Source organism: Orbicella faveolata, unplaced genomic scaffold (genome assembly GCF_042242905.1).
Source record: "Orbicella faveolata isolate gen_17 unplaced genomic scaffold, um_ofav_v1 contig_46, whole genome shotgun sequence".
NCBI lineage: Eukaryota > Metazoa > Cnidaria > Anthozoa > Scleractinia > Merulinidae > Orbicella > Orbicella faveolata.
Window position 1 is genome coordinate 6,987,501 of NW_028301576.1, and position 18,163 is coordinate 7,005,663.

The 18,163-nt window shown below is 41.9% G+C and overlaps 1 long non-coding RNA gene and 2 pseudogenes across 1 annotated transcript in view; 2 read left to right on the forward strand and 1 right to left on the reverse strand.

The window, feature by feature from the left end:
• Window positions 1-18,163, reverse strand: part of LOC149098172 (uncharacterized) — a 143,707-nt gene that overhangs the window by 26,831 nt on the left and 98,713 nt on the right. The gene's annotated exons all lie outside the window — the stretch shown is intronic.
• LOC149098174 (uncharacterized) lies at window positions 10,731-11,559 on the forward strand (annotated as a pseudogene).
• Window positions 16,449-17,249, forward strand: LOC149098175 (uncharacterized; annotated as a pseudogene).

Genomic DNA, 18,163 nt, shown 5'->3' on the forward strand with positions numbered 1-18,163 from the left:
CCAAAGTCAGGCCATCATCACATTTCCTGTAACATAGCTCATAGTGGAGAGTGCCCTTCAACTACCTTAAAACATGCTTCACTGCAGTCCAGTGTTCCTGAAGTGGACTAGACAGAAACTGTGACAACCTACTTATAACCCAACATACGTCTGGTCTGGTACATGTCATAGAATAAACCAAGCTACCAACAGCTTCACGATACCTTCTGGGATCACAAGGTGTTTCACTACCAAACTCAAGCTTCTGCTCAGATGGTATGGCCCTTGGCTTGCAATCAGACATTTCAAACCTCTCAAGGATTTTGATTAAGTATCTTCTCTGGATCACCTTCACAAAGCCATCACCCTGTTCAAAATCAATACCTAAGAAATATGAAACTCTACCCAGCTTTTAATCATTATTTTACTACAGTTAATGAAATTCATGCCTATAATACGAGACTTGCTTCTAAACAATCCTATTCATTGCCCAAAATCAGAACTAATTTCGGAATCTTCAACATTAGATATCAGGGACCTAAAATTTGGAATTCTCTTGATGAGTCTGACAAAAAATTACTTGATTTTCAATTAAAGAAGAAATTAAAAATACACTTTATTGATTCATATTAAATATTACAATTATTTTAATTAATTCATAAGGATATATTCTGTTCCGCTGTAAGTTTCCATTCTGTTTGTATCTTTATATTTGTGTGTGTGTGTGTGTGTGTGTGTGTGTGTGTGTGTGTGTGTGTGTGTAAGTGTGTTACCGACTGATAACTGTATAAATAATCTATGTAACTTAATGTCTGCCCATTCTTTTTAGCCCTTATGGTTATTTTGGGCAGGCAGTACTCTATACTAATTTAATGTTTATTGTAATTATTTTATAGATTGTGAGTACAAATAAATGGTTGTTGTTGTTGTTGTTGGTCCTTCATGCGGAATCTCTCCTGCAGCATTTGTTTAGCCTCAGACATCAGAACCATGTCACTTGCTGCAATAATGATGTCGTCGACCCAAACAAGCATTACAACTATTTTACTCCCAAACTGTTTAGTGCACATACAGTTGTCAACTGGACTCTGAACAAACTGGTTATCAAGCAGGAAACAGTGTAACACATTGTTCCAATTTCTACCTGATTGCTTCAATCCATACAGGGATTTGTTTAATTTATACACAAGTCTCACATTAGAACCACTAGGGCTTCAGAACCGCCAGCTTGGTCCATATATATATACCTCACAATCAATGGGAGCATTTAGGTATGCCGTTTTGACATCCATCTGGTGTAGAATTAAATCGTGTTGTGTTGCTATTTGCAACAGAGCACGTACTGATGTGACATTTGCCGTAGGGGCAAATGTTTCCTGATAATCTACACCTTTCACTTGACTATAGCCTTTAGTAGCATACCTAGCCTCGTAGGTTTTAGCACCATCAGAACCTTCTTTGATAGTGTACACCCAACGGTCCCCTACTGAATTCCTACCCTCTCGTAGGGTGGTTAGAATAGATGTCTTATTCTCGATAAGAGAATCCATTTTTTTCTCTCATTGCTGCCTTCCAATTTTCTGACTCAGGAGATTCAATTGCTTCTTGGTATGTCTGGGGAAAAGCTGAAACCTTGTGACAATAATCAACACTAGATAATACCTGGTCACTCTCAGCAATAACCTCATCCAGATCAGTAACATAGTCATTAAGGTATGCTGGGCGTCTCCTCTCCCTGGTGGGGTATCTCGCACCTTCAGTCACAGATTGGGGGTTCCTATCAGTTTTGTCTCCAGTCACAAGCTTCTCAGCCTGTTCACATGAGAATTTCTCCGACCTATGAAAATCATGTGCACTATACATATCTGGGTTAGTGTTCACAGCCTGTTCGCCTGAGATTTCCTCAGACCTGTTAACACCAGATGCACTACACACATCAAGGTTAGTGTCCTCAGCCTGCTCGCCTGAGATTTTCTCAGACCTGTTAACACCAGATGCACTACACATATCTGGGTTAGTGTTACGCCGTAACAACATGAAATCATCTTCATCACATAACAGACTTCCTGTTTGAGTGCGTTTCTCATTAACACTCTCCGAAGGGAATTTTACCACCCTGTGCTTAATCACCTTACCAATCTCTGGGAAATACACAAGGTAAGCGGGGCTTAGTTAGGTCTCTGACCTGTGAGAGGAAAGTAAGGTGTTTGCTGTAAGCGATTGTTATAGCACCTATTGCACGTGTATGCTGCTGCCATAACAGCATATGGCCAGAACACCTTAGCTAAACTGGCCTGTATGGGCAGTCATCTCCCCATTTCAAATAGGGTTCTCCAGTGCCGCTCGGCTGTGCCGTTCTGGTGTGGTGAAAAGGGGGCAGAGGTATCATGCCCTGTACGATTCCTCCTGAGAAGTGCCTCAAAATTCACAGAAGTAAACTCACCACCATTGTCAGATCTCATACATTTGACCTTACCATAAGGGGCTGAATCTGCCAAAAATTCTGTAGCAGCCACTGTGTCACTCTTGTTCCTCAGAAAGTAGACAAAATCTGCACCTGAAAAATCATCTGTAAAGGCCAAACAATATTTAAAACCTTCTTCAGAGGCTGGATCAACAGGTCCAGCGAGGTCAGTATGAACTAAATCTAGTGGGGCAGTCGCACGTGCATCAGGCTTTCTATTCCTATTCTGTGTGGGTTTTCCTAGAATACATACACTACAATCGCTAGGTTTGCTAGAGCTCTTATGGCTAATCTTCATACCATCTACAACATTCTCTAGTTTCTTAATGTCATCATAATTACATTGTCCTAGGATTTGATGCCAGACATTCATAGGACGTACATAGTTTACGGAATCAGAGTCAGTGATGTTATCATATGTATTCAAATAATACAATCTGCCATGCTTGTCAATGAGAAACTTTGTGCCATCCTTGTGCGTCAGCTCAGCAGAATCTGGCTGGAAAGCCACACTTGCACCCCTCTCTGTTGCAGCTTGAACTGAGAATATGTCCTGAGTGTAAGATGTTATGAACAGAGCATTTCACAAAGTTGCCTTCACAGGTGTTCCAAACGAATCGACTGTGGTGTTTGCGGAACAAACAGAGACTAGATTTAACAACACAACGTTTTAATCCGCCATTTTAGATGGTCTCTTCTATTCAAGCACATGGTCACTTCCAAATAAGGAAATACCATATATGGACATACACTACATCCCTCCCTAACTTAATAAAGAGCTCCACAAAGTCTAATAAAAAAAACCTATGAACTAATCTTGGCTCTTTCAGTTCAATGTCTCAAAACAAATGAATAAAATGTCGACAACTGATACACGATAAACAGTCCTTAGAGTTCAGTCACTTTTGGCAAATAAAGTCCTTCATCCACTTAGGGCTCTCTCTTTTTCTGACTGGACGACTATCTGGCTTTTCTGGAACTGCAGAAGGTACAGTTTGTCTTTGGGAATCCGGCTGAATTCCATCCATCGAATCTTGCTCGAAACTAGTTCCTTCTTTGGGTGTGTCAGTTATTTTTGACGGAGCCGGGGGCTCAGTTCCTGAAGCACCTGGGTCTACAAACTTCTTCATGTGACCAGTATTCCTCATTTTACTCTGGCCAGAAGAATTCTCAATGATAACTGCATTTCCATTCTTCTCTACTACTCGATACGGCTCGAGCTCAAATGTTGGTGACAACTTGTTCTCGCGGTTCTGACGTAGCAGGATCATGTCGCCCTCTGCAATGTCACTTGTTGTGGCATGTCTCTTTGGGTCAGCATACTCTTTCTCTCTTAGCTTCCTGCGAGCAGACCTTTCTCTGAGAAGAATTTGCCACTCTGCTTCAGTAGCCTGATCACGAGAAGGTTTAACCTGTGGCAACTTATCTCTTAACTTTCTGCCCATAAGGAGCTCAGCTGGAGATAGTGAAGTGACTGTATGGGGAGTGCTGCGATACTGGAAAAGAAAGTCTTGTACTTCTCTCTTCCAATCTTTGCCTTGTAGTTGTGCTATTCGGATTGCCTTCAGGAGGGTTTTGTTGAGCCTCTCTACTTCGCCATCACTCTGAGGCCAATACGGGATGCCCTTCTTGTGATCAATCGATAAGTACTCGAGGAATCCTTCAAATTCTCGTGAAGCAAACGGTGGACCATTATCACTTCTGAGGGTTTCAGGCAAACCATGAGTGCGAAACATGCTCTCCATGCATTTGATCACATTTCCTGCATCTGTCTTGGTCAGAAAAGCTATTTCTGGCCACTTAGAATAATAGTCAACTACAACGAGCAAGTGTCCCTTCTTTGGAATCTCTAGTAAGTCCACAGCAATTTCACTCCATGGGCCTTGAGGCAGTGGTGTTGACCTTATTGGTTCTGGCTTTGGTCTGGGTCCAACCAGCTGGCATGGGTAGCAGGCTCGGATTAACTTTTCAACTTGTTTGTCAAGGTCTGGCCACCATACCTTCTCTCTTAATCGAGATTTCGTTCGCACCATCCCTTGGTGACCCTCATGAGCCAGTTGAATGGTCTGGTTCCACAACTTTTCTGGAATGACAACTTTGTTTCCTCTCATAACCAGCTGTCCCATTATCCAGAGTTCATTTCTAACAGCTTTGTAGGTTGTTCCTTGGAGTTTCGACCAATCACCAGAAGTTATGGCATGGCGAACCAGTTGCAGGGTAGGGTCTCGCTCTGATTCTCTCTCAACTTGGCGGGGTGCTAATGCTGCAGGTATGGCATCAGCAACTATGCTGCGTGCATATTCTTCTGTCTGCTTGATGGCTGCATCAGGAGTACTATCTACTGGCAATCTGCTCAATGCGTCAGCGGCGTTTTCTCTGCCAGGGATGTGTCTGATGCTAAACTTGAACTGCTGCATGTATAACAACCATCTTTCAATTCTGGCTGAAGGTGGTTTTGAATGTGGACCAAACACAGTGACCAGCGGCTTATGGTCAGTGCAAATTTCGAACTCATTTCCATGGATGTACAGGAAGAACTTCTCACAGCCCCACTTCACCGCCAGTGCCTCCCTCTCAAACTGAGAGTATCTGCTCTCGGGTGGAGTTAGTTTTCGGCTAGCATAGTGTACAGGTCTGTACAGGCCATCAGCTTGCTTTTGTTCCAAGACAGCTCCGATACCTACTGGTGAGGCGTCTGTGGTGACACGGGTCTCCGCTCCTTGTTTGAAGAATGCCATGAGTGGTGCCTGCATCAGCTGCATTTTGACTGCTTGGAAAGCCTTCTCTTTAGCAGTGCCCCATTTCCATTTGGCATGTGATTTGGTTAGATCCCACAGTGGGCTGGCAATGATCGCGAAGCTTGGAATGAACCTTGAACAATATTGTGCCAAACCAAGGAAGCTTCGCAGCTCTGACTGGTCCTTTGGTCTTGGTGCTTGCACGATGGCTTCAACTTTGTCACCAGATACTTGTAATCCCTCGTCAGTTAACACGTTACCAAGGTACTCCATGCTATTCACGCCGATCTGGCACTTTTCATAATTCAGTGTTAAGCCACTCTCTTCTAATTTCTTCATGACTTGATTCAACCTTTCGTCATGTTCTTCTTCAGAAGCGCCAACTACACGGATATCATCATGAATATTGTGAGCGCCAGGGCAATCTTTGAGTATCTGCCAGATGATGTGTTGGAACTTCTCAGTGGCCATATTGACACCAAATATCAGACGTTTGTAGCGGTAAAGACCATTAGGTCCTGCAAAAGTGGTAATGTCTCTTGACTCTGGAGCAAGTTCTACTTGGTGAAATGCCATGTTCAAATCTAACTTAGAGAACACTTTTGCCCCTGAAATTTCTTGCAGTGTCTCTTCAATGGTAGGCACAGGGTGTTTTTCTCTTAATATCGCTCGATTGGCTTGTCTCATGTCTAAGCATATGCGAACATCACCATTTGGCTTTTCGACACTAACAAGGGGGTTAATCCAACTTGTTGGACCGTTCACTTTCTCTATCACATCAAGCTTCTCAAGTTCCTCTAGTTTGTCAACAACCTTTTGTTTCCTGCTGAACGGAATTCTTCGCATAGCTTGAGCAACTGGGGTGACACTTTCATCTACATGCAGTTTTAATTGGAAATTTCTCAATTTTCCAAGACCAGTAAACACTTGAGGGTACTTTGCCTTAAGGGCAGCCTTCTTATCAGTAACATCTTTGAGTTGACAAGCGTTCACAGAAACACCCACTTTCAAGACACCTAATTCTTCAGAAGAGCTCCTGCCCAGCAATGTGTCTGCGGAGCCTGGCATTACGAAGAACTCAGCTTTCAACGACGTTAGTGTATTAGGTACACTAATGTTCAACATGCATTTTCCTCTAAGCTTTAACGGCTGCTGAGATGCATAAGCATAAACTTTCCTGTCAGTCTCTAACAACTCTAGCTTTCCATTGGACACTTTATCAAACACTTGCTCAGACATTAAGTTGCAGGTAGCACCTGAGTCTATGATAACATTGACAGGTTCACTTTCAATCATAAGAGGTAAAGTGTTTGACTCACCATCTGAGGTGCTAAAGACATAGAATCCATCATCTTTACTGACTTCGCTTCCTTCCACGTCATCTTGGTCAGGCTGGTTGCCTATGGTTCGTACGCCTTCTCGTTTTCTTCCAGATTTGCCTCTTCCTTTGCCATGTTTATCCTGTTTCGTGTGACAACAGACCTCCATGTGCCCACGTTTTCCACATTTGCTGCAAGTATGGTTACGAGAAACTTTACAATCTTTCGCCATGTGACCTGTCTTATCGCATCTCCAACATTTGCCTTGCCATGGCTGCTTGCTCTTCGCTCCTGTATCGCCCTTACTTCGGTCTTCCCAGGTACGATTCACAGTTTCTTCGCTTACGAGAACCAAGGCATCCTTATGGTGATAGGTGCTCACGATTTCCAGAAGTCTGGTCAGACTAAGGTTTTCTTCGCGGTAGAATTTGCCCTTCAGTTCCTTATTCGTGATATGCGAAATCACAATATCTCTCACCTGGTTATCTTCTTCTTCACCATAGTCACAGTGTTCCGCTAAACTTTTCAAACGCGTAACGAAGTTGTTGATCTTTTCGCCCGGATTCGGCTGGCTGGCAAGCAGTTTTTGTCTCGCTAGAGGTACGTTCTTCTTCACTTTGAAATGGTCCCAGAGACACTTCATCGCTTTATCGAACTCTTTGTTGTCTCCTCGCACTTCAGCTGAATACGTTTTGAAAATTTCACGGACTCCAGGTCCTGCGAGATGTAGAAGTAGAGCTCGCTTTTGCACTTTGTCTTCAACCCCCGAAGCTGCCACAAATAGTTCGAACTCAGCTTTCCACTTGTCCCAGCGTTGAGCCAGTGTGGCTGGTTCCCCAATGCAGTCGAAGGGAGATATGCACGGTAATCCACTTAATGTGACCGCCATCCTCGTCGCCAAAATGTGGTGTTTGCGGAACAAACAGAGACTGGATTTAACAACACAACGTTTTAATCAGCCATTTTAGATGGTCTCTTCTATTCAAGCACATGGTCACTTCCAAATAAGGAAATACCATATATGGACATACACTACATCGACGATAGTAATATCAACATCTCCTATTTTTAGGGCAACCTTATTTGCTCGAGTTCCATTTGCTAATTAAATGGAATGCTTGTCTGGCTTAAATGTGTCACCAAACTTTTTAAACTTAGACAAAATCAGTAATAATATGAGCAGTTGCACCGCAATCAACTAATAGTGCGTTTGGCTTCCTAGATGTAGGCTTGCCAGAGACATTCTCATCCTCATGGGCATTAGTCTCAAAAACAAATGAGTGTTCAATGTCCTGGTCTGTTTTCTCAAATACTTGATTAACTTTGTCACCTTTCTTTCTTCTATGACGACATGCTCAATCACTGTGCGACCTTGAGCGGCAGGTATTGCACCACTTCCCTCCTTTGGGCTTCTTGGGACAGAAACGAGCTATATGACCTTGTTGGATTCAGTTGAAGCAGGTAAGATTTCCTTTTCCTTTCACTGGTGGTTTTAGCTGTGGGAAATTGTCTTCTGCTTTCAAAATGGAGTCGTTATTATCTGCTGTTCTTGCTTTCTCAGTGTCCTCAAAGCTTCTTAGAGAGGCTTTGAATTCGCTAAATGTTTGTTGCTTCTCGCTCTATGTGACAACCACAACAAACGGTTTATAACTTTGAGGTAATCCTTTGAGTACCATTGCAATAAGAAGACTGTCAGTTACAGTTTCTCCCGCATTTTTTAAAGCTGTTGCCGCCGTCTCCGCTCTAATTACATAGTCAGTGACAGACTCATTCGCTGATTTAACTAAGGATGTTAGTTCGGTATAAAGCGAAATCGCACGTGGTTTCCCAGTCCCAGCGTAATGGGCTCGTAAAATCTGCAGCGCCCTTCTTCCATCGTCAATTGCATCTCTCATTACCAGCGCTGGGCTTTTGTCATCTAGGAACTGGATTAGTTCGGCAAACGCCTCCCCGTTTTTGCTAGCATTAGCTTCCTCATCCCAGCTCTCAGACACGAGAACGTCTTTCAACTTCCGCAATCTCGTGTAGCCAAGGAATTTGACCTCCCATTGCTCGTATTTTCGCTCATCCCCATGGAAAATTAATCTTCCAAATCGTCCAGGAACATCTCTTCTGGGCCCATAACCTGTTGAATTCGCTTCTTCTGTCTTAATGGGGTGGGATTGTAAAGATTCAAAGATCACACTCAGAACACGAGTCAGTTACGTTAGACCCGAAGGAACAAGATCCGGGGATTTTTATTACTATCACTTATGTACTGCATGTATGATGTCACATTCTTTAACAGGACATTCCAGTGACGCCAATGAACTATTTCAACGTAAGTAACACTCTTTCAGTAGCATTATCGCTATTTATGCTATCTTCGAAAAGGGGCATTTTAAATCTGCCGTGTGGCACTAAATTTTCACGGGAGTTTATTTTTGGGAATCGGCGATATTTTTTATTTTGCGGGAACTGATTTTGGCGATTGTGGAAGACTTGGCACTGGGTACTAACTCTTGCGATCTTCGTGAAGTCCCGTTTAAATACCTCTTACAAACCGAGTTCGAGGGCAGTACTGTAAGTTACGGACCAAGATTTTTCCCCATCGATTTATGGCCCAAGGACGAAGCGCGCGAGGCATAAATCGAGGGGGAAAAACGAGGATCCTTAACTTACAATACAGACCGAGTTAACGAGGTCAGTAAGATATTTATTATATCTGTACTGGGTGTCTGACGGGTTCGGGAACGATTCCTATTCACCCGGAACGGCTTCCAATTTCTGAAGCACCTCGAAAACAAAACGAGCCAATTTGAAATCGTTGTTTAATAATTGACTCTTAAGTCATTAGCAGACTTCAATAGACAATTTTAGAAGTAAAAGAAAGTTTTAAACTATTACTTGCTTAAAAAGTTAAGAACACTTGGCAATAAATCACAAAACATTTTAGCAACAAAAACAGCTTTAAATTTTAGCGGGCCGTATAGTAGAATATGGATAATTAGAACCCGAGCAAATTCGGCTGGAAAAGGGCAGATGTATAATTTATTTTGGATTTCTTTTTTTCATCACGCTATAATATTATCATAAACACACGATTTTGCCTGCACTACACAACCGAACGCACACAAAGGTGACCACAGCTATTAATAGGATGATTAGGAGCACAGGTATGATAGGAACTTGCAAACTTGACACTTCGTTAACCACATTTTCGCATTAATTAATTTACCTAATTATATAGTAGTCAGTTAATCCAGCATTGTCAGCAAAGTTATTATTTTTTAACTTCTGAAACCTGTCCAATTTGGGATTTAATTTGGACAGTTTTCTATAAGGACTTTAAAGAAAAACGCAGAAACTATCCAATTTGGGAAAAAATAGGACAGTTTGTCGCAGCCAATGAAATTAAGCTATTGACCTTCGGAAGATTATCGAAGGTCACACGAAACCTTTTGAAGACTTCTAAAGATCACCCGATAATTCGCGAAAACTTCCGAAGATTTCCGAAGATCACACGAAGATTTCCGAAGATCACCTAACCACTTCCCAGGATTTCCGAAGACTAGCGACAATCTCCGGCGATCTCCGAAGATCACCGGATATTTTCGAAGCTTTCCCAACTTTGGAAGATCGAGGACCCAATCTGTTTTTCTTTAGAGACAGTTACTGTAGTCTTCCTTGCAAAGCTGTATTACCTCACGAGCTCTATAATTAATAAGTAACAGGACTACATGCTTGTCCAATTTGAAAATAATTTCATTCAAAAAAATTCCTCTGACAGCCAAATTGGACTTGGCCTGCGGCCTCGTCTAATTTTGGCTGTCTTCGGAATTTTTTTCATCGAATTATTTCCAAATTGGGCAGCATGTAGTCCTATTACATATACGAATCATATCCACGTACGTAGATAATTTGGTACGATCAATATGCTTGAGGAAGTGTGACCACGTTTAAATGCGTGACACTCAATGAAGGACATTAGTGCAATGCATATAATTCTTGCCGAAAGTGTTGGCACTTTTGCCAAATATCTTCCGTACTTGGATTCCCCTCAATTCCCGGCAACGATGAACTCTCAAGCATACTGCACGAGTACTATCATTTTTCACGTTGCTATTGTAAGATATTTTTGTGCTGGCATGTAGATTCGTTGGTATGCAGGCTACGTAATTATGCTAAGAAGTTAATATTTAAGGAGTTGTCACTTCGACGGCATCTCCGCTTTTGATCAGTTCATTTTGGAAATTTTGTTTTAGTAAATTTCGAGCAATGCTTGATCCACCGCCGGAGACTGCATCATCCCAACCTCAGTCGACAGACATTTCTAATTCTGACATGATCTCGCTGATTTCTTCTCTCCTTGATGCGAAGTTGCAGAAAACGTTTGGTGATTTCAAGCGATCATTAGACGAACGCGAGGTTGAGACTCGGCGAGAACTGAAGAAATTGAAAACAGACTCTAAGGCAGCTAGTTCACTTCAGTTTAAAGGTAACAGAAACCAGTTTGAGTTTGATACGCAGCTCCTTGACTGCCTTGATCTGGCTATCTCCAATTTGTCCGAGGTAAACCTGCTGGGTGTTCAAGAACATCTCCAAAAGGCCAAGTCTGACTTCGAGAAACGCATTAAGTTCATGATCCGCTTTGCTGACAAAAGTCCCGCTGGCTGGGCTGTAGTTGAGGAATATGAGTCCGACGAGCTCGTCGAAAATTCTGTAGACGAGAAGAAACTTCGAGCGGCTGAGCGACGTGCGCTTACCAATATTAAACAAGAAGTCTTCCAAACCTCGTGTTTTAAGGATTTCAAGAGCTCCTAAATCCCGAGATTTTCAAGCTACACAAGGGTCTGGGTCTTCTGTTTTCACTACATCTCTTCCATTTTCTGCCGCTCACTCTAATTTTCGTCAGCCCTTTCGTGCCGCCCGACAAGTCCAGCCTTCGGACGTCTGCTTTAACTGCAATCAGCGAGGACACTGGGCTAATTCGCCAGCCTGCCCTCTTTTCTACAAGACAAGAGATAGTTTCACCAACACTGGCGCCATTTCAACGCCCGCAAAGTCAACAACCGTCTGATTTGGCAAATGTTCTTGCAAGATTGGGTCCAGATAAGTAATCTGACTTTGACTTTGACTTGGATCACATTTCTCTTGATTCTAGCTTTGCTGAATATTTTGAAGGCTCTAGTCAGGTTATTGTTCAGGGTAGGCTTAAATCGAATATTTCTTATTGGTAAAGCATTGGTGCCTCTAAGTTTATTTTAGATACTCTAAGTTTTGGTTATAAGATCCCCTTTTCATGGGAACCTACAAGTGTTATTCTTACTAATAATCGCTCAGCTTTGGGTGAGAGTAATGTTGTAGAATCCGCTATTCAAGAGTTACTTAAGGAAGGTTTCTAGTTGTCATATAGTTACTGTAAGGCTGCTGGCTCAGGTTACCGGGCGTATCATTACCTCTATGCTTTTGTTTGGCCATATTTGCAAGATTATGACGAAAGCACTGCATTCTGTTATTGACAGCAGAGCATATTGAAACGGCAGGGTTTTTCGTACTACTGAAGCTATTTCTAAGTTAAATTATTGATGTTCCAATGCTCGAGCACTTATATAATTAAATTCTAGACCTTTTGTCTATCCAGTTAATGTCCCTTATCACATTGTATATTCCGATGCTAGTAAAGTTGCTTGCGCTTCTAATATTTATGTTGAGGTCGCCGGAGGGGTTTCCTGTTGCCCACAAGAATTTTGATGATCTTGAAATGAAGCAAAGCTCCACTTGGAGGGAATTGAAGTCTGTTAGTTTTGCTTTAAGAAGTGTTACTTCCATTTTGCATAATTCCTCTGCTAAGCTTTATACTGATAATAAAGCCGTAGCGTTCATTACAGATTCTGGGTGCAATAAGCCGCATTTGAATGCTATTGCTAAGGATGTTTTCTGTTTTACTTCTGCTCATGGTATTGGGTTGTCAGTGAAATGGATTCCCCGTAAGCTTAATCAGAAAGCTGATTATTACAGCAAGATCGTTGATTTTGACGACTGGTGTGTTTCCAACGATTATTTTCGTGAAATTTATTGTCGATGGGGTCCTTTCACCGTAGATTGTTTTGCCAGTTATTGAAATACCAAGTTGCCTAGGTTCTATTCGCGCTTTTGCAGTCCTAACACTTTGGGTGTAGATGCTCTTAGTCATAGGTGGGAAGGTGAAAACTGTTGGCTGCTCCCTCCCGTTAGCCTTGTCACCCAAGTTATTGAGCATTTCAAATTATGCAAGTGCGTAGGCGCGCTTGTGGTCCCTTATTGGTTATCTGCCATTTTGTGGCCATTCATTATTAATAAAGAGCGTTCTTTTCCTAGTTATATTCTCGACTTCCTTTATGTTTGTGGCTCTGCCCTTTGATCTTTCTAAGGGCCCTTACATTTTCACCAAAGTTATGCTTACCCTCATCACGCATTGGCGTAGTCAGGCCATCCGCATTTTAGTTTATTTAGACGATGGTTTAGAGGTATGCGGTTCGAAGGATACTTGCTTTTGACAATCTTTGTTGGTGCTTCTGATTTGATTAGCTCGGGGTTCGTTCCAAATAAAGATAAATGTATGTGGATCTTTGTTCACTTGCTTCGCCGGCCTGGTTCTCATTGGGATTTTGCTCGGGGTTTACTGTCTATTCCTGAAGATAAGATATCAGTTTTCCTTACGTCCGTTAGGGAGGTTTCTAGTTGTCGTATAGTTACTGGGAGGATGCGGGTTTAGGTTACCGGGCGTATCATTACCTGTATGCTCTTTTTTGGCCATATTTGCAAGATTATGACGAAAGCACTGCATTCTGTTATTGACAGCAGAGCATATTGGAACGCCAGGGTTTTTCTTACTACTGAAACTATTTCTGAGTTAAATTATTGATGTTCCAATGCTCGAGCACTTATATAATTAAATTCTAGACGTTTTGTCTATCCAGTTAATAACCCTCATCACATTGTATATTCCGACGCTGGTGAAGTTGCTTGCGCTTCTTATATTTATGTTAAGGGGTATCATTTCCTGTACGTTTTTTTGGCCATATTTGCAAGATTATGACGAAAGTACTGCATTCTGTTATTGACAACAGAGCATATTGGAACGCCAGGGTTTTTCTTACTACTGAAGCTATTTCTGAGTTAAATTATTGATGTTCCAATGCTCGAGCACTTATCTAATTAAATTCTAGACCTTTTGTCTATCCAGTTAATATTTCTCATCACATTGTATATTCCGACGCTGGTGAAGTTGCTTGCGCTTCTTATACTTATGTTGAGGTCGGGGGGTTTCCTGTTGCCCACAAGAATTTTGATGATCTTGAAATGAAGCAAAGCTCCACTTGGTGGGAGTTGAAGGCTGTTGGTTTTGCATTAAAAAGTCTTGCTCCCATTTTGCATAATTCTTCTGTTAAGCTTTATACTGATAATAAAGCCGTAGCGTTCATCACAGATTCTGGGAGCAATAAGCCGCATTTGAATGTTGTTGCTAAGGATGTCTTCTGTTTTACTTCTGCTTATGGTATTGGGTTGTCAGTGGAATGCATTCCCTGTATTCTTAATCAGAAAGCTGATTATTACAGTAAGATCGTTGATTTTGACGACTGGTGTGTTTCCAACGATTATATTCGTAAAATTGATTCTCAATGGGGTCATTTCACCATAGATTGTTTTGCAAGTTATGCAAATACCAAGTTGCCTAGGTTCTATTCGCGCTTTTACAGTCCTAACGCTTTGGGTGTAGATGCTCTTAGTCATAGGTGGGAAGGTGAAAATTGTTGGCTGCTCCCTCCCGTTAGCCTTGTCACCCAAGTTATTGAGCATTTCAAATTATGCAAGTGCGTAGGCGCTCTTGTGGTCCCTTATTGGTTATCTGCCATTTTTTGGCCGTGCATTATTAATAAAGATCGTTCTTTCCGTAGTTATATTCTTGACTTCCTTTATGTTGCTAAAGGGAAGCGAGTTTTTGTGCATGGTGCTAATAAGAATTGTATTTTTGGTTCTGATAATTTTAGTTCTCCTGTCCTTTTCTTACGTGTTAATGGAGCCAGTTAAATGAGAGGCGGCCCAAGCTCTCAATGTTATCCTTTTTTTTCCTTTTTATGCGAACGTTCGGGCTAACGTGACATATGTCATGTACTATTACATAACGACCGAATTTGACCACGCGAAACATAACACCTCCATTTTTCGTTATGTAATAGTACATGCCATATCTCACGTTAGCCTGAACGTTCGCATAAAAAGGAAAAAAAAAAGAGAACATTGAGAGCTTGGGCTGCCTGTGGTTAAAGTTAAGCCATTAGTTTGTATTTTTTGCGTCATGAGCTCTTGGAATTAAAGTGTTTGCCACTTGGCTTTGTGGGTTTATTTCTTTTGCCGCTGGGCATTTGCGCACTTGCTTTATTTCTGGTCGCCACTGGGCTTTTTTCACGGCCACTAGTAGCAGTCCGTGTTGAGATTTGTTGCTTGCTGTATTCCCTACTGGACTATCTGCCTATACCTGAGATTATTTTTCTGTTTAATTTGTCATTATTTAAAATTCTTGTTCTATTTTTTTTTTTTCTGCACAAGGGGATATTGTTTTTGCGCGGACTAGTTCCCCCCTACAGAATCCTGACCTCAAAAGACTTGCCAGTCCGTTTCCGACTCGTGCATTGCAATCCTGGGCTCCATGCACTATTGATCAGTATTCTAGGTTCTTTCAGAAATTCAGAGTCTGGGCATCTTACTTTCCTGAGATCACTGCTTTGCCTACAAGGCTGCCAGACGTCGCTCTTTACGTAGAGCATCTTATCGAAAGTGATACAAGTTCCTCCGTACTTCGTCATGCTTCTTGTGGTATTTCGTGGGCTAACAAGCTCTATGGTTTTCCTGATCCATGTCACGATCCTCTGGTAAAGAACATTCTCGAGGCAGGTGTCCGGATATCCGCTAAACCAGTGGCTAGAAAGGAGCCAGTTACTCCTGAGATGATTTCTTCAATATGTTCAAAGTATGCCTCGCCATCTGCTAACCTGTCTAGTCTCCGAATTGCAGCTTTATTTATTACTGCTTATTGTGCATTTCTACGCTTTGATGAGGTAGCTAAGTTGCGCTGTTGTGATGTAAATTTCTATAATTTGGATTACGTTAAGATAATTATTACTAACAGTAAGACTGACGCGTACAAGGATGGTTCCTCAGTTCTTTTGGCTCGGACAGGTACTGTCACTTGTCCCTATACGTTACAGTTCTCGTTATTTTCATCTCGCTGCTTTGAATTGCAATTCTAGCGATTTTGTATTTGGCAATCTTGTTTATCGTAAGTCCACTCTTAGTTATTCTTTAGGTTCGCGACCTATATCCTATACCAGGGCTAGGGAGCTTTTGCTTAATTCCTTAGTTGAACTTGGTTTTCCTAAGTCTAGTTATGGTTTGCCAGCGACTTCGACATGTTAATGAAGTTCTTATTTTTCTTATCTTATCTTATAGCTTAAGATCAGGTGGTGGCTCTGCCGCCGCGAATGCTGGCATCAGCGATCGTTTTTTTAAACGACACGGTCGTTGGAAATCGGATCGTGCAAAGGACGGCTATGTTAAAGACAACATCAATTCCCTTCTTTCAGTTTCTCGTTCCCTAGGTCTATAATTCTCTTTAAATTGCGCTTTATCTTCGAAATGGGGCAATTTATGTCTGATCAATAAACGAGATGTCCCCTCCTATATGAGTGAGTTAAAAATATTTTGTTTTCGTTTCACTGCAGAGTGATTAGAGAACGACTATATTTTTTCACGTAGTTATTATAAGATAGTTTTGTTCTGGTATGTAGATTCGTTGGTATGCAGGCTACGTAATTATACTAAGAGGTTAAAATTTAAGGAGTTTGTCCGTCAGGAGTTGTCACTTCGACGGCATCTCCGCTTTTGATCAGTTCATTTTGGAAATTTTGTTTTAGTAAATTTCGAGCAATGCTTGATCCACCGCTGGAGACTGCATCATCCCAACCTCAGGCGACAGACGTTTCTAATTCTGACATGATCTCGCTGATTTCTTCTCTCCTTGATGCGCAGTTGCAGAAAACGTTTGGTGATTTCAAGCGATCATTAGACGAACGCGAGGTTGAGACTCGGCGAGAACTGGAGAAATTGAAAACAGACTCTAAGGCAGCTAGTTCACTTCAGTTTAAAGGTAACCGAATCCAGTTTGAGTTTAATACGCAGCTCCTTGACTGCCTTGATCTGGCTATCTCCAATTTGTCCGACGTAAACCTGCTGGGTGTTCAAGAACATCTCCAAAAGGCCAAGTCTGACTTCGAGAAACGCATTAAGTTCATGATCCGCTTTGCTGACAAAAGTCCCGCTGGCTGGGCTGTAGTTGAGGAAAAGAGTCCGACGGGCTCGCCGAAAATTCTGAAGACGAGAAGAAACTTCGAGCGGCTGAGCGACGTGCGCTTACCAATATTAAACAAGAAGTCTTCCAAACCTCGTGTTTCAAGGATTTCAAGAGCTCCTAAATCCCGAGATTTTCAAGCTACACAAGGGTCTGGGTCTTCTGTTTTTACTACATCTCTTCCATTTTCTGCCGCTCACTCTAATTTTCGTCAGCCCTTTCGTGCCGCCCGACAAGTCCAGCCTTCGGACGTGTGCTTTAACTGCAATCAGCGAGGACACTGGGCTAATTCGCCAGCCTGCCCTCTTTTCTACAAGACAAGAGGTAGTTTCACCAACACTGGCGCCATTTCAACGTCCACAAAGTCAACCACCGTCTGATTGGGCAAATGTTCCTGGAAGATTGGGTCCAGATAAGTAATCTGACTTTGACTTTGACTTGGATCACATTTCTCTTGATTCTAGCTTTGCTGAATATTTTGAAGGCTCTAGTCAGGTTATTGTTCAGGGTAGGCTTAAATCGAATATTTCTTATTGGTAAAGCATTGGTGCCTCTAAGTTTATTTTAGATACTCTAAGTTTTGGTTATAAGATCCCCTTTTCATGGGAACCTACAAGTGTTATTCTTACTAATAATCGCTCAGCTTTGGGTGAGAGTAATTTTGTAGAATCCGCTATTCAAGAGTTACTTAGTGTTGGCTCTATTGTTTCGTGTACTTACCCGCCTGACGTGGTCAATCCATTGTCAGTTTCTGTATAGTCAAGTGGTAAGAAGAGGCTCATATTAGACCTCAGACATGTTAATTTCTTTGTAAATAAGTCCAAAATTAAGTTTGAGGATGCCCAGTCCATGCTAAATTTTTTCATCGGCGATTCTCCTTCTAGTTTGTGAGTTTATTCTTTCGATATTAATTCAGGGTACCATCATGTTGAAATCTACCCCTCACATTAGAGATTTCTCGGTTTTTCGTGGGTTTTCAATGGCGTTCGAAAATATTTTAAGTTTTGTCGTTCTGCCTTTTGATCTTTCTACGGGCCCTAACATTTTCACCAAAGTTATGCGTACCCTCGTCAAGCACTGGCGTGGTCAGGCCATCCGCATTGTAATTTATTTAGAGGATGATTTAGGGGTATGTGATTCGGATACTTGCCTTCGACAATCTTTGTCGGTGCATTCTGATTTGATTAGTTCGGGGTTCGTTCCAAATAAGGATAAATGTATGTGGATCCCTGTTCAGTTGCTTCGCTGGCTTGGTTTTCATTGGGATTTTGCTCGGGGTTTATTGTCTATTCCT